Here is a 14,797-nt window from a genome sequence, read left to right as displayed (position 1 = left end):
GTTTCTTGAGGGCTCACTTCCTGTCTGGCGTGTCACAAGCAGAAGCCGATTTTGTCCTCATGACAACCCAGAGAGGAAGGGACTATTATTATCTTCCCATTTTATGGATGAAGAAACTGAGGCCCAGAGAGGTTAAGTAATTGCCACACAGCTAGTTTAGGTGGCCGAGCCAGCATTGGAATGCAGGCGGTTTGGCTCGTGAAGCCCCCTCAACCCAGCCTCAGTTTCCCAGGTTTGGGTTTAAGACTTGTGTCTCCTGGCCTGGGGTTTCTGGCCCATTCCTCTGGGGCTCAGATCATAGCCGCTCCCCCCCCCCCCCACGTCCCCTCCAGGAGCCAGACTCTTCCAGAGCTGGTGGGAGAGGGACCAGGTGGATGAGAGGGACCCCCAGTGCCCTGCACTCCCCACCCTGCAGGCCCAGCCTCTCTGCCCCGCGGGGGGCTGCAATCAGCGCTAATCAGCCTGGCTAATTACTCAGCCCGTGGGGAGGTGAGCAAGCAGAGACTCTAGGAGGGTTCCAGCCCTGCGGCTTGCTCAGTGGGACGCTGGCACGTCCCTCTTCCTTTCTGGGTCTGGGTTTCCCTGGCTACACGCAGGCGTGGGTGAAGGCAATAGGTCTTTAACTCTGAAAGGCAAGGGGAAGAGCCTAGCCACCCACCTCAGAGAAAACTACGGTGGCTGCATAGCTCCTGACCACAGGTATGGAGGGGCTCAGCCGGCTGCCGGGTTTGAAACCCCGCGCTGCCCCGAGCTGCCGGGGTAACTCATTTAGCTGGTCAGCTCTCACTTTTCCCATCCATCAGATGGGAATATGGGGATAAGCTTCAAGGACTCCTATCTGCTTAAGATGATTGTTACGAGGATTCAGTGTGGTCCTTAGAACAGTTCCTGGCACACTGCAGAGCTCAATAAATGGCAGCTATGGTTACATTTCATTCCCAGAACAGCTTCCTTCTCACAGTGGAGGAAACTGAGGCATCGAGAGGAGAAGCCCCTTGCTTTGCAGGGCTGGCATCCGTTCACTCAGAGCATTTGCAGAGCCCCGACCAGGCTCTGAGCCCACTGCTGAAACAGACAGAGAGCTCCCACCCTCTCGGGGCTCAAGTTCCAGCAACGTGAACACCACCCTGCCCCCCTGCCCCCGCCCCCGCCCCCGACTCTGGCTCTCCCGGGGAAGGACACTTCCCCACACCCTTGTAGTAGCTGGGAAGGAAATAAGGGGGGGGGGGTCCCAGCAAATGGATATCCTTGGGGTTCGGGTGCCTAATGATCCCCTCCTCATAAACATCTCATGTAAATTTCTTTCATAATTACACTGAAAGCTATCAAACTATCTAATTTAATTTCTTTGCGAAAATAAATAGCTAAAGTGGCCCTAGGTACTGGCATAAATACTTCAGGCAGAACGGTCCGGGATTGCTGCTCGTGCAGGCCTGACTGGCCGCTGTACACACTTAATAAGTACATATTTATTGGGCCTGTGGTTCCCCCCCCCCGCCCCCCCAGAAGAGGCGAGCATTCTGCTGACTCAGCCAGAAGGAGAGGAAGGCAATTGGGGCCATGGTGGCAATGTGGGAAGGAGGGGAGGGAGCGGAGGGAAAATATGCCGGGTAATTAATTATCTGTCTTTGTACATCCATAACTTTTTATTAAACAAATATGCAAATGCTGCCTAACCAGCTGCCTTCGCCCGGGTCTGCCGGGGGGATGACTGTTAATCTGTGGCCGGCCCGTGGGGGAACAGGCATGTTCGCAAAGTGGGTCAGGGCTGGGCCAGCCTCTCCTCCTTCCCTCACTTGCTGGGGCTCCTCTGGTCCACTGGGCCCAACACCGTTACTCCGATCCGCTTACCCACGGCCAGTGGATTTCGCCTTCTCTATTCTGCTCCTGAAGCTCCCACCACTCGTCCTTGCTGCCAGGGCTCAGCATCTGGCACTATCCTCTCTTGTTCTGCCTTCTGTCTACTACTTCTGCCTCATTTCCTGTTCTTCTCCCTCTTGGCTAGTATACCTCAGCCGGGCTGGCCTCCAACCAAACCCGCTCCACCCCAGGACCTTTGCACTAGCTGTTTCTCGGCCTGGAGTGCTGTGTTCCCACAGCCAGTTCTCTCTTGTCATTCGGGTTTAAAGTCAGTGTGGCTAATGTGGTCATTTCTGCTTTTATGCTACTCTGCTTTATCATTTTTCTCATGGCATCTATCACTTCGGTAATTTCCCCTTTTATTTATTAGCTTTCTAAGTTTATTATTTTTTTCCTTCCACTAGAATGTAACTTCCGAGACAGAACGGCCTTGTGTTATTTATTGCTGTATCTCTGGGTGCCTAGAGCAATACATCGCCGGCCCTTGCTAAATATCCATTACCCAAATGAGTGAACGAAGCAAGGAAGAGCCTCTAACTCCTCTCTTTGTCCCCAGCCATCCTCTTCCATTCTCCACACGGTTTAGGATAGTCTTTTAAAAACACAAAACTTACTGTGGACAACCTTCCGTGGCTCCCTAGTTCTTTGGAATAGTATCCAGATCCCTTTACCTGCCTGCCCCTTTGCATCCTGGCCTATCCTGCTCCTTCTCTGTCCTCCCTTCCTCCCCCCCAGACGCTGGCCTTCACACAAGACACCAGTCTTCCACATGAGCCTTGACACAAGTTGTTCTGGCTGCCACATTTTCTCCCACACTTGTCTCTGCTTGGCCAACTCCGCCTTCTCTTTTGTTTCTCAGATTGGGCATCACCTCCTCCAGGCAGGCTTCCTGCTTCATCTGTTTTGCCTTCCTCCGCGAATGCACTTTCCGTCTCACTCTCTGACTTTTCTGCTTCTCTCGAGATGGAGAGCTTCCGGAGGGTGGGGCTGGTGTCTAATTTCTTATCATCCAACCATCAGACGATCGTGGAGCTGGGATATCAATCGGGTTCATGGATTCCAGAGCCGTCTCCCTGGATTCATACCCCGGCTCCACTATTTACTGGCTGTGCCACATCTCCACTAAGATGGCTCCCCAATGGGGTGGTGGCCTTTGCGTGGTACCTTTTTCTTGAGTGTGGCTTGGACCTAGTGACTTGTGTTTGATACACACAATACAGCAAGAATGATGGGCTATGACTTCTGAGAGTGGGGTTATAAAAAGCGGAGGCTTCCCTCTTGGACACCCTATCCTGCCGGCTCTTTACGAGGGAAGCCGGCCGCCATATTGTCAACTGCTCTATGGGGAGGCCCACGTGCCAGGAGCGGATGTCTCCAGCCAAGAGCCGTGAACACTGAGGCACCAGGGTAAATGGTGTCTGGATTCCTGACCTACAGAAACTGCGATAATAAATGTTGGTTGTTTTACGCTGCTAAGTTTTGATCTAACTTGTTATACAGCAGTAGGTGACTAGATACTGACTGGGTGATCACGGGCGCGTTACTTGACCTGTGTCTCAGTGTCTACATCCGTCAAATGGGCATAATAATCGCACCTACCTTGTAGGGTTGTGCAGACCGAATGAGTTAGTACTTACGACAGTGCGTGGTACACAGCAAGTGCTATCTTGGCTATGATCCTATTCTCAGCGCTTTGGAGATGCTTAGGAAGCACTGAACAGAAGCAAGCATAGGAAGAATAATAGTCACTAAGTTTACCGCTCTCTGGGCACGAAGGTCCAGCTTCTCAAGATGGTACTCAAGTCACTTTATGATTCCTCTGTTTTCTGGCCAGCTTCACGGCTGTGGTACTGGCCATTCTGTTCAGCCTGTCGCATCTCATACCCTCCTTACAACATGCCTGTGAGGTGGGGACTGTTTTGTAATACACGTGGAGGGCTTGGGGGACACGGTTCGGTTGGTTACGCGTCGGACTCTTGATCTTGGCCCAGGTTGTGATCTCACTGTTCGTGAGTTCAAGCCCCGCGTCGGGCTCTGTGCTGATGGACCGGAGCCTCCTCGGGACTCTGTCTCTCCTTCTCTCTGACCCTCTCCAGCTCGTGCTCTGTCTCTCCCTCTCAAAATAAAGAAATAAACTTAAAAATGTTTTTATAATAAACATGGAGACCTGGGTACAGAGAGGTTAAGTAAATTGCCCAAGGTCACACAGCCAGAATGAGATTAAACTAAGTTTTGCCTCTAGGAATGTCTGGCTTCTGGACACACAGCCTACCTGTGTGTCCCCGGTGCTCCCACAGGCCTGGCATAAAGCAGGAAGTGGGTGCATGGTCCCTGAGGGGGCGCCTGCCTGGATGGATACTGCGTCTCCCCCACCTCCCATTTGTCAGGTGAAAAGGCAGCAAGAAAGCTCAGCCTTGCTGAGAGACACGGAGAGCAATGCCTAACCCAGAGGACTGACTGGCCAATGGGGCCTGGGGCATCAGCCCAACGACCCTGTTCGGTGGCCTGCTTTGACAGAGGAGGAGGCATCAGGACCCAGCAGGGACAGCTGCCATTAGCCCTAATTAGCAGCCCGTCTGGAAAAGAGCTTGGGCGGAAATTAAGATACCGTCAGTGGGTCCCAGCTGGGTCATAGCAGAGTGGCAGCTGCAACATTTCCAGAGCCTGAGCTCAAACACTCAGCTGGGAAGACCTCTCTGCCTGATTCCACCTGAACCCAGCGGCCCCCAGGAGGCAGCCAGACCCTGCTTCACCAAGACGATGATCGCCCAGAGCCCCTCATACGTCAGAGGACTTCAAAGCTCTGGCCATCGGATCATCTCCTCCCACAGTGCTGGGAGATGGCACCTTTGTACCCATTTTGCAGAGGAAGAAACAGAGGCTTGAGAGTCTTAATGATGTTCCTGAGGCCACACGGCTGGGAGGTGGCAGAGTTTCGGGGGACTCTTGAGCCTGTGCCCGTCCGAGGCTGGGGGCGGATGGCAAAGGGGAGGCCCAGGAAGATGCCGACTAGGTCTTGGGTGGGGGTAGTCACCAGGAGGGCAGGGGATGGTGCCCAGGCTGCAAGTGGCTATCTTTGACTCCATCCCCTCCTCCCTTGCCGGGGCAGGGCAGAGACCTTTGGGGGAAGAGACAAGAAAAGCAAGAATCAAGAAGGATCCAGCCTGCCCCCAACTCTCCATTTTTTTTTTTAAGGTGCTAAGAATAAACCAGGCTTTAAAATCAAACTACAAAAAAAAAAAAAATCACAAATACCCTAAAGCTGCTTTCCAAGAAATCGATCGCAGTGATTTGTGCAGCAGATGTGTGGCGGGAAAGCCCTGCTGGACAGCGGGAGGGGCTGCGTGGCGGGAGGTGAGCCAGGGGGTGCCCCGCCTTGGGTGGTCAGTATTGTTGTTCATAATAATAACAGGTACCGAGTTGAGGGCTTATTACCTACTAGATACTTGCTGAGTGCTTTGTAGAGATTAACTTTTTTTTTTTTCTCCCTTGCAGTTCACTTTATGAGGATGGGTACGTATCAGTCCTGTCCTTTTCTTTTCTGTAGCTGAAAAACACCAGTGCAGAGGGTGAAGACGCTTGCCTTCATGACAAGTGGGGAGGGAGAGTGGAATTTCAAGTTCAAATCCGTTAGGGTCCAGAAATTTGTGCGTGGCTGGGCTATGCGGGGTGGAAATGCCCTGTCAGCTCGGAGGGAGTCCTGTGATTTCGCCTCAAAGAATGACTTGGAGCTTTTCCTACGAGTAAGTTTTGAAAGGGGAGAGAAGGGAGCAGGATAATGGTGGCCCAGGAAGCATGTGGTGGGGCATCCTGGGACTTCACAGGGGACCTACGCCTGGCCCATTGCAGACCTTGTGGGGATTTCCTTTGACCCTGGGAGCTCCTAGGTCCTCCTGGATCTAGACTAGGGCTTAGCAAACCACGACCTTTGGCGAGTCCCTGCCTATCCTTGTCCAGAAAGGTCTACTGGACCATAGCCATGCCCACTCGTACTGTCTGTGGTGCTTTCACACTACAGTGGCACAGATGAGCAGTTATCCAGTACCGTATGGCTCTCAAAGTGGGAAATGTGTATTATCTGATCTGGCCCTTTGCAGAAAAAGCTTGCCAACCCTCATCCTAGACAATATTATCATCCCCTTTTACATCTCAGAATTTTAGACTATCAGAGCTGAAAGCATCCACAGAGGATGTTCTGTTGAACTGAGGCACAGAGAGGGGAAAGGATTCACCCCAAGACACACAGCAAATGGCAAAAGGTTCAAGGCAAGCAGGCACGCTCAGCTGTTGCATTGGGCCACTGCAGCGGCCGGGCAGGTCAGCCCTGAGAAACCCTGACAGCACCAAGCCTAGTGTGCTTCCAGAAGTGTGACTTCCATGACCTCAAGACCCATAAACAGCATAAAAGAACACTGAACTGTCGCTTGGCAAGAAAGGGAGCTCCTTCTCGTCTCTCTTTTCTTCCTTTCTGACTGTGTCAGAGAAAGGATGGTTTTGGTGCTAGTGTGTCTAAAACACCTGTCTAATTCTCCATAATCTTCTTTTGTTATAAAGAGGGTGTGAGACTCAGATTGAAGACTTCAGCAGGACAGCATTATCAGAGCAGGGTTGATAATATCATTTTACCTGAGTGTGTTTGTTTTTACGTCATATGTCCTGTGTTACTGTTTTTCCATTTAACGTATTGATGCACATTTTGCTTCCCAAATAAAATTAAGTGTAAGAAGGGGGTCATTGGAAGAAAAAGATTCAGTAAATAATAGTCCAGATGGTACTTGGAGATGGCAGAAAATCATGAATATGGTATTCGAATAGCTGAAATGGGGAAAATGCTGATCGATTCAATAATATTTCTAGAGCTGAAGTTCCAAGGTTGTGTGATTTAACAGCAGAATCTCATTTCAAAGCAAAGAGAGGGCTGCTATGCATGATGGTGCGGGCTGTCCACTGCACAAGGTTGCCAGGCCCTCCCCTGGAGGAAGGGGTTGCTTTTTCTAATTCACATGAAGGTGTTCTATGGGCTAGCAGACTCCCTAGCCAGGTTCCATCACCCCTGTCCTCTGACTTGAGATGCAAGTCCCACGGGGCTGGGAACTCGGAGATAGCCAGATGACTGGCAGAAGTCAGAGGTTAGATGTCGCCGAGATACAGGCTGTTCTCTGTTGCCACGTGGCCACTCTTGTCTGCAGTGAGGCTGCTCTCATCCCAGGCTGCTATGTGGCAATGACCTTGGTGCCATTGGGTGACCTGGCTTCAGAGGCTGCCAGCTGCCTCCACAGAAGCCAGGCTCTGGAGTCAGATCAGTTTGGGTTCAAGCGCTGACTCTGTCACATCCTTGCAATGTGACATTAGGTAACTTCCCTCACCTCTCTGAGCCCCAGGTTCCTCGACTGTGAAATGAGGCTCCTTAGTGATCAGACCTGACCGCTAGGGCTGAACGTGAGGGTCTGGATTAGGTGGTGCAGGGGAGTGGGTGGCATACAGTGGGAGTGGAATAAATGGCAGGTGGATGGAACATTCCTCATCCTGCAGTGGCCCTCTGGGAGGTGCTGGGCAGTCAGTTCTGCCAGGGGTCATGGCTGGATCTATACAAAGCTGGCAACTGCAGAGGCGGGGCTGGTGACTACAGCCTGCGTACCCCCGTTTCAGCCTACCTGCCCACCGCGCTGCCAGGCAGAGTTGATGGCAACTGGCTCCCCAGCCAGCAGGCAGCTACTGCCATTGTTATGGGCAGATGACAGGTGATGAGCTTTCCTTTCAGTACCTGGGGGACATCCTAGAAAATGGTATTTGAATTGGAGAGTGGGAACAGGGAGAGTAGAGCCAGGAGGTGAGAGGCCCTCCCTGCCTCTGCCCATCTCCATCCCTACCCCCATCTCCACTGCAAAGGAGAGAATCCGGTGAAGCCATCAGGCTCACATGGGCACCCAGAACCACTAGGGGTGAGACGGCAAGCGGGTTTGTCTTCTGTTTCGGGATTACTTTGTGTCGAACTCTGGTCCCAGAGGCTGATTTCCTGGAATTACCGATGGCACTGATTTTGCCTTGAAGGTCATCCTTCCTTCCTTCCTTCCTTCCTTCCTTCCTTCCTTCCATCCACCCATCCACCATCTGTCGATCCATCCATCCATCCACCCACCCACCCACTTGTTCATCCGACAGGTAGTTATGGAGCATTCTCCTTGGCTAGGCACTGGGTAAGGTCCTGAGGAGAAGGTGGCCAACAGGGCAAAGAAGTTCCTGTCCTTCCCAAGAACCTTCACTCATTCATCTATCCAAAGGATGTTTATTGAGCTCCTATTATGTGCCAGACACTGTGGCTAATGGAGATACAGTGATGACCAACAAGGACACAGTCCCTATGCTTGGGGGCATCAGTGAGGATGCCGACCCAGGGCTTTGGAGATGGACACTGATGGGTACTCCTGAGAGTGTAGATGATGGACTTGCAAGGGAACTGAGGATGAACCTTGATGGTGCCCCCAAATCACTGTCAGTGTCCTCAGGGGATTGGTGCTACGTGTTGTTGTGCTCCCAAGGACATTGTTAATGACCATTGATGGCGCTCCTTTGGTATCAATGGTGGCACCGGTGCTGAGCCCTAGCAATACTCTCTGCAACGTTACCCACGAGCACAGGGAGGCTTTGCTCCTGACTGATCTCAGTTCGCCCTCCCCATTTGGTCTCCCTTTCCCCCAATCAATTACAACTCCTGCAGGCAGACAGACCTTGGGATGACACCGGGGTCCACAATGTGATGTGATGGTGGTCATCCCACCGCCTTCCCCACCGGCAGGGCTGGCTCCCCAACTGGAGGCCAATTGATCCCCTTGCCGGGGATTTTCTCTGTGGCTAGACTGTCATTTTCCACAGAAAAACCCTCTTTCTTGCAATTACCGAGAATTACTTATGAAGAGAGAGAGAGTGTGTGTGTATTGATTACCACCCCCGAGAAGCTCAGGAATCATTTAGAGTAGATTAACCTAACTTTCTTTTGCCTTTTGGGAAGTTGGACTCTAAGTTATTTAAGGAGATTAATCAGCTCATCAGAGAACCAGACAATCTTCCTGGCTCTCCTTTTCTTTTTGGACTACCTGGGACCATGTCATTTTCATCTGGCCTTTGAAATATCTTTTTTTTCCACAGCACTGCCTGTATTTTCACCATTACTTCTGTTCAGTCAAGCAGGGTCCTCTGTGTGGTCCTTTTTGGGGAAGAGGTAGGCACATCTCTGGCTGCCATTAGTTTATCCGGATGGCCTTGTTGCCCAGACCTCAGTCTGGGCACAACCTCAGAGAGGCCTGGGCCACGCCGGGCAAGTCTCCCTCATCCAAGCCCTGGCTCTCTGCAGCTGTCACCTAGGAAGGGTCCAGCCATTCCATTTACTAAAAGGCAGTGGCTTGCAGAGGCTTTTCTGCAAGGCGCGCACATCGATTCTGCAGATGTCAATCCTATGCATCCACACCTCTGAGTCTCCAGGTGCAGCTCAGGCTCTGCTCCTGCTTTCCAGGAAGCCATCCCAGACTGTGCCATCATCCCGGGGACATCGGTCCTGCTTAGGAGGTGGAGAGGAGGGGAGGTGAGAGGAGAGTGAGACAGCCAGAGAGATGTGAGGGAGAAGGCAGGAAGGAAGAGAAGGGAAAAGGCAGGGAGAGGGCCTGCGTAGAAGTCAACATCCGCCTGACTCCACTGCACATCTTCCGGAGTCACCCTGTGCAGGTGGATAAAGGGCAGGTATGGAGTCAGACAGACTGGAGTTCAGATCGCTGCTCCAGGCTTTCCTGGCTGTGTGACCTTGGGCAAGTCACTTCACCTCTCTGAGCTTTAGGTCCCTCATCATTCAAATGGGACAATAACAGTTCCTATCTCGTGAGGTTTTCTGATGGCAAATGGTCATGTATGTAACATGCTTAAAACAAAGCCTGGTGCTTAGGAGGTGCTCTACTGACAGTAGACAGCTCTCCCTGGGCCCCAGACGTGACGGAGTGACTCCCAGGAGATCTTCTGTGAAGACTTGCTGTGTGGTCTGGAACTTTGTCTCCGCCTTGGGGACCTCTATTCCTCTTCCCTGTCCCCAGGTAGATGCCGATGGGGCAGCCGGTGCCCCTGGGTCTCTGGGAGGAGAGTCTGAGAGTCTCAGCTCCTGGGGTCCAGGCTGGGAAGCAGCTCCTTTTCAGAACACTGCAGGCCCTCGCTGCCCCCTCTCTGCCATCTCTCTCCTTTTCCGGGAAAGAAGTTTGAAGTCGAATGGGTCCCGAGGTGGGATATTTTCCAAATGTCAGTGCAATCTGTGGTACATTACAGCTAAATGTGATCATCTCAATGCCGGGTTCTGAATGTCAGCGCACCGGTCGTGATGGAGTGACAAACAGCAGGTTGACAGGGAGGGCCTTGGCTCCCTGTCTCCTGGGAAATCACCCTGGGGGCAGAAGGAACTGGGCCATTTGTGGGTTCAGAAGGCAGGACCATGGGTGTCTGTGGGGACATGCAGAGGGCCAGTAAGGTGTGTTGTGTGTTTTGTGTGCGTGCGTGTATGCACCTGCGCCCGTGTTTCTGCGCCTGTGCGCCTCTTCACTGTTATTGTGTGTCAGTGTCACATGCTCAGACACCCTGGGGGGGATGTTCAGTCAGTACAGCCTGAAGTCTGTGTGTGGCTGTGTTTACGTGTCCCCTCCACCTCAAGGTGTCACCGTCTGTCCGTCTGTGTGTTCCCACACATAAGCAGCACTCCTGGAATACTGTACACATATTCACACCAACCGAACACAAAACTGTGTGTCTCTGGGTAGATCCAGACACCATCTATCTCATGGGGCCTTTTGTGTGTCGTGTGCTCTCTGTGCTTCCATGTGTGGTTGTGTGTGTGCGTGCAATTGTGTGCGCTTCTGTGTATACGTGATTGTGGGTATACAGTCTCAGGATTTCAGTGTGTGTGCGTGTGTGTGCGCGTGTCTAGGTTTGCAAATCCCGTCTCGACTACAAAGGCAGATGGGGTCACCAGAGTGAGGAGGGGGCTCTCTGCTTCACTGCCCTCGTGGCGGGTCATTCTGCTTTGCTGCCTGCTCTGTGGAGCCTGTGATTGGCTGGGCGGGATGGAGATGAAATCGCCTCCAATTATCAGGGAGTGAATGGTGAGCTGTGAGGCCAGAGGGATGCTGTGTATATGCCAGCAGCTGCCAGCCACAACGGGATTAAAAGGTCCTGTGTGTGCAGACGGGCTGTGTGTGTGCGTGCACGCGGATGCCCGTGTCCGTGTGTTTTGTGACTTTGCGTGTGGGGACACAGACCTATGAGAAGGCACGTGAACAGAGGTGCATCGTGTGCAATGGTGAGGTCATAGACGTGTCCCTGCGCATCCGTCTCAACGTGGTGGTCATTGTGCCCAGGTGGATGTGCTACCACACGGCCGTGTGTCTGGGGAAGGCGTGTGAGTTGCGGTCTGTGTCGGTGCACGTGTCCGTGGCTGTGAGCAGGTGTGTGTAGGATTAAGATGTGTAGGGTTCTGCATGAGTGTGTGTGTGTGTGTGTGTGTGTGTGTCTGTGTGTGTGCGTGCACCTTCGTGCATATGGGTGGGTCTCTGAGGTGTTCTCTGAATGGAGAGTCTGTGTGTGTGTTTGTGTGTGTGTGTGTGTGTGTGTGTGTGTGTGTATTTGCAGTTAAATATAAGGTTCTGAGTGAACCAAGGTGTATGAAGGAAGAAGAGAAGAGGAAACTATGTCCCATCCCTACCCCATCCCAGCTCATGTCAAGGTCCCAAGACCTCCTCCCTCAGACCGCACCAGCCTCCACCAAAGGGTGGAGGTCACACACAGCCTCAGTAAGGGAGCCCGGCAAGGGATCTGCGGTGACAGGGGTTGCTGAGCCCGAGACGAGGAATGTTATGGGCTGACTTGTGTCCCCCTAAAATGCACGTACTGAAGTCCTTACCTGCAGTACTCCGGACTGTGATCTTATTTGGAAATAGGGTCATTGCAGATGTGATTCGTTCACACAAGGTCATACTGGAGTTGGGTGGAGCCCTAACGCAATGTCACCGGTGTCCTAAGAAGGGGAAATTTAGACAGAGAGACACATACAGAGCAGGAAGACAGTGTGAAAAGACACAGGAGAAGGCAGCCGGGGAGAGGGGACTGACTCTCGCAGCCCTCGGAAGGAAACAAGGCTGCTGACACCTGCATTTCAGCCTTCCAGCCTCCAGGACTGCGAAATAATAAAATCCCGGTTGTTCAGACTACTGGGCTTCTGGTGCTTTGTCGCAGCAGCCCTACCAGACTGATGCAGGGGATGGGTGGGGTTAAAAGCGTTTCTTCCAGTGTCTTCTGCTCCCGGAAGACCCATTTCAAGGTTTCCGTGTGGTCCTCAGCTGGCTGGCACCTCTTCTCTCTGCCCAGGGGGATCCAGCTCAGAGCACACAGCTTGCAAGGCCTCAGTTTATCAGCCCGTCCTCTGGGCTGGCTAACCCTACGTCTCCGCCCCTCTCCCAACCCTTCTCCCATCCCCGGATCTTCACTTTTTCCCATCACTCCCGGCAAGGCTGGGCTTTGTCACCTTTCCAGTGGTAAGCGTGTCTTCTCCCCATGTTGTCCCTCTCCCCACCTGGCTCTCTGTTCTGCATATAGCAGTGGCCCCCTAGAGGTCTCAGCGAAGGAGCCCAGGGTTCCAGACTCTTTCTGGGCTTGGAGCGGGAAGAAGACTCATCCCCAGTGCTCCTTTGCCCACGTGAAGCCCTGTGACCACGTCCTGACGGCTGCCATGTTTTGTTTGTTTGTTTGGTTGGTTGGTTGGGTTTTTTCCCCTTTTACTCTATGCCAGGGCTGAGCTGGGCAAGAGCGTGGGTCTCTTTGTCCTCCAGACAACCCCATGAGGTAGGTACTATTCTCAGCCCCATTTTCCAAAGGGAAAACTGACCACTGGGAGGGGAAATAAGTGGTCTGAGATCACACCTTAGAATTCTTGAATGTTAGATCAGAAGGGAACTTTAGGGATCAGTTAGGTTACCCCTTTCCGCTGCCCCCATTTTACAGCCGGGGAAACTGAGGTCCAAATGGCTCCTCTCCCTCCATCCGCCCGTGAGGCTTTCTCAGAATTCACCTAGACCCTCTGATCCCATGACTCCACACTCTGCTCAGGCCCCCCTTACTCTTATCGCTGTAGCTGTCCTGTAGATGGGGGTGGCAAGCAGAGGTCGTGAGCCCCTCCTCTTTCCTGAGCTCCAGCCCTGAATTTCCACACCTAGGGCACATGGCCTGTAGGCTCTTCAAACTCAGCATCCCCAAACCAAGCTGACTTCCTGTGATCCCAGACCGTAGGCTTCTCTGAGTTCCCTGGCTCATTACCAGCTCCGTTGTCCGTATCACTCAAGCCTGACCTTCTTTACCCTTTGACTCTGGACGTCTTCTGTCCCCCATCCCTACATACACACCTACTCCTGCCGGATCTTCCTCTGAAATATTTCTCTAAATCCACTATCGCTGGCCCAGATTCAGCTTCAATGTCTCTCACTGAGATTCCCGTGTCAGTTTCCTGTATCTGCTAGAATTAAGCGTGGCTGCTTAGGACAGGAAAAATAACAGTGACTTCAACATGTTGGAAGTTTATTTCTCTCTCATCTAATCCAGGTGTGGATGGGGGCAGTTCAGGGCTGGTATGGTGGCTCCATGAAGTGGAAAGGAACTAAGTCTCTTTCTACTTCTTTGGCCATCCATAGGGTACAGCCTTTGCCCTTGTGGTCCAAGGTAGCTGCTTGAGCTCCAGCCATCTCAGCTGGGTTCACGCAGAAGAAAGGAGGAAGAGCAGGAAGAAGAGGCAAAGGCATTGGTCAACAGTCTTTTTATTTAAAATTTTTATTATTTATTTTTGAGAGAGAGAGAGAGAGACAGACAGAGACAGAGTACGAGCTGGGGAGGGGCAGAGATAGAAGGAGACACAGAATCCGAAGCAGGCTCCAGGCTCCGAGCTGTCACCACCAGAGCCCGATGCGGGGCTCGAACTCATAGACTGTGAGATCATGACCTGAGCTGAAGTCGGCTGCTTAGCCGACTGAGCCACCCAGGTGCTCCTGGTCAACAGTCTTTTGAGGAGGTGTCCCAAAAGCTGCCACATGACAACTCTGTTTCGACTGTATTGGCTGCAACTCGATCCATGCAATGCACAGTTGTGATGGAGGCTAGGAAGTGTGGTCCTCGCAACAGATGGCTATGTGCCCAGCTAAAAATTGGGGATTGCTTGATGAAAGAGGAAGGTGAGGTTGTGACCTCCTCACTTCTTCACGGGTCTCTCTCCCTCTCTCCTCTCACCCTCTAATCTATCTTGGACGCTGCAGCCATGGGGATCTGTCTGAGATGCTAATCCATAAATAGAATTGGCAGATTTGGCAAATAAGATACAGAGTGCCTAGTTAAATGTGAATTTCAGATGAACAACGACTAAGTGTTTTAGTGTTGTGTCCTGTGCAATGTTTAGAATATACTAATGCTAAAATAATTATTTGTTATTTATCTGAAACACACATTTAACTGGGCACCCTGTATTTTATCTGTCAACCCTAAGTACCTTTTATGGTTCTCTGTTGTTCTCGGTGAAAAGGCCCCAGCCCTTTGGAAGGGTTTTCTGGGCCCTTTACAACTTGCCCTCCACCTGCCCTGCCCAGCATTTCCTGGACAAGCCCTGCATGGCTATTGCGCCTCCAAGCCTTCTAGTCCTTGCTTACGTTGTTTTGTTGGCCCGGAATGCCGTTCTCCATCCAAGCCCCACGCACTGAGTGACTGTGGCCTTTGTGTTTCTGTGTTCCTGTGACATGGGGTGAGAGATGGTTTGGTGAATGAAACAAGTCCAAGCCTGCAGAGCAAACAAGGGGCGAGCTTGGGGCGGACGCCTGGACTCATGACTCCCTCCCCAGTGCTCTCGGCACCCGGGCTGGCTTGCGTGGGCCCAGTG

Source organism: Acinonyx jubatus, chromosome A3, assembly GCF_027475565.1.
Source record: "Acinonyx jubatus isolate Ajub_Pintada_27869175 chromosome A3, VMU_Ajub_asm_v1.0, whole genome shotgun sequence".
Taxonomy (NCBI): domain Eukaryota; kingdom Metazoa; phylum Chordata; class Mammalia; order Carnivora; family Felidae; genus Acinonyx; species Acinonyx jubatus.
Note: the sequence above shows the minus strand (reverse complement) of the source record.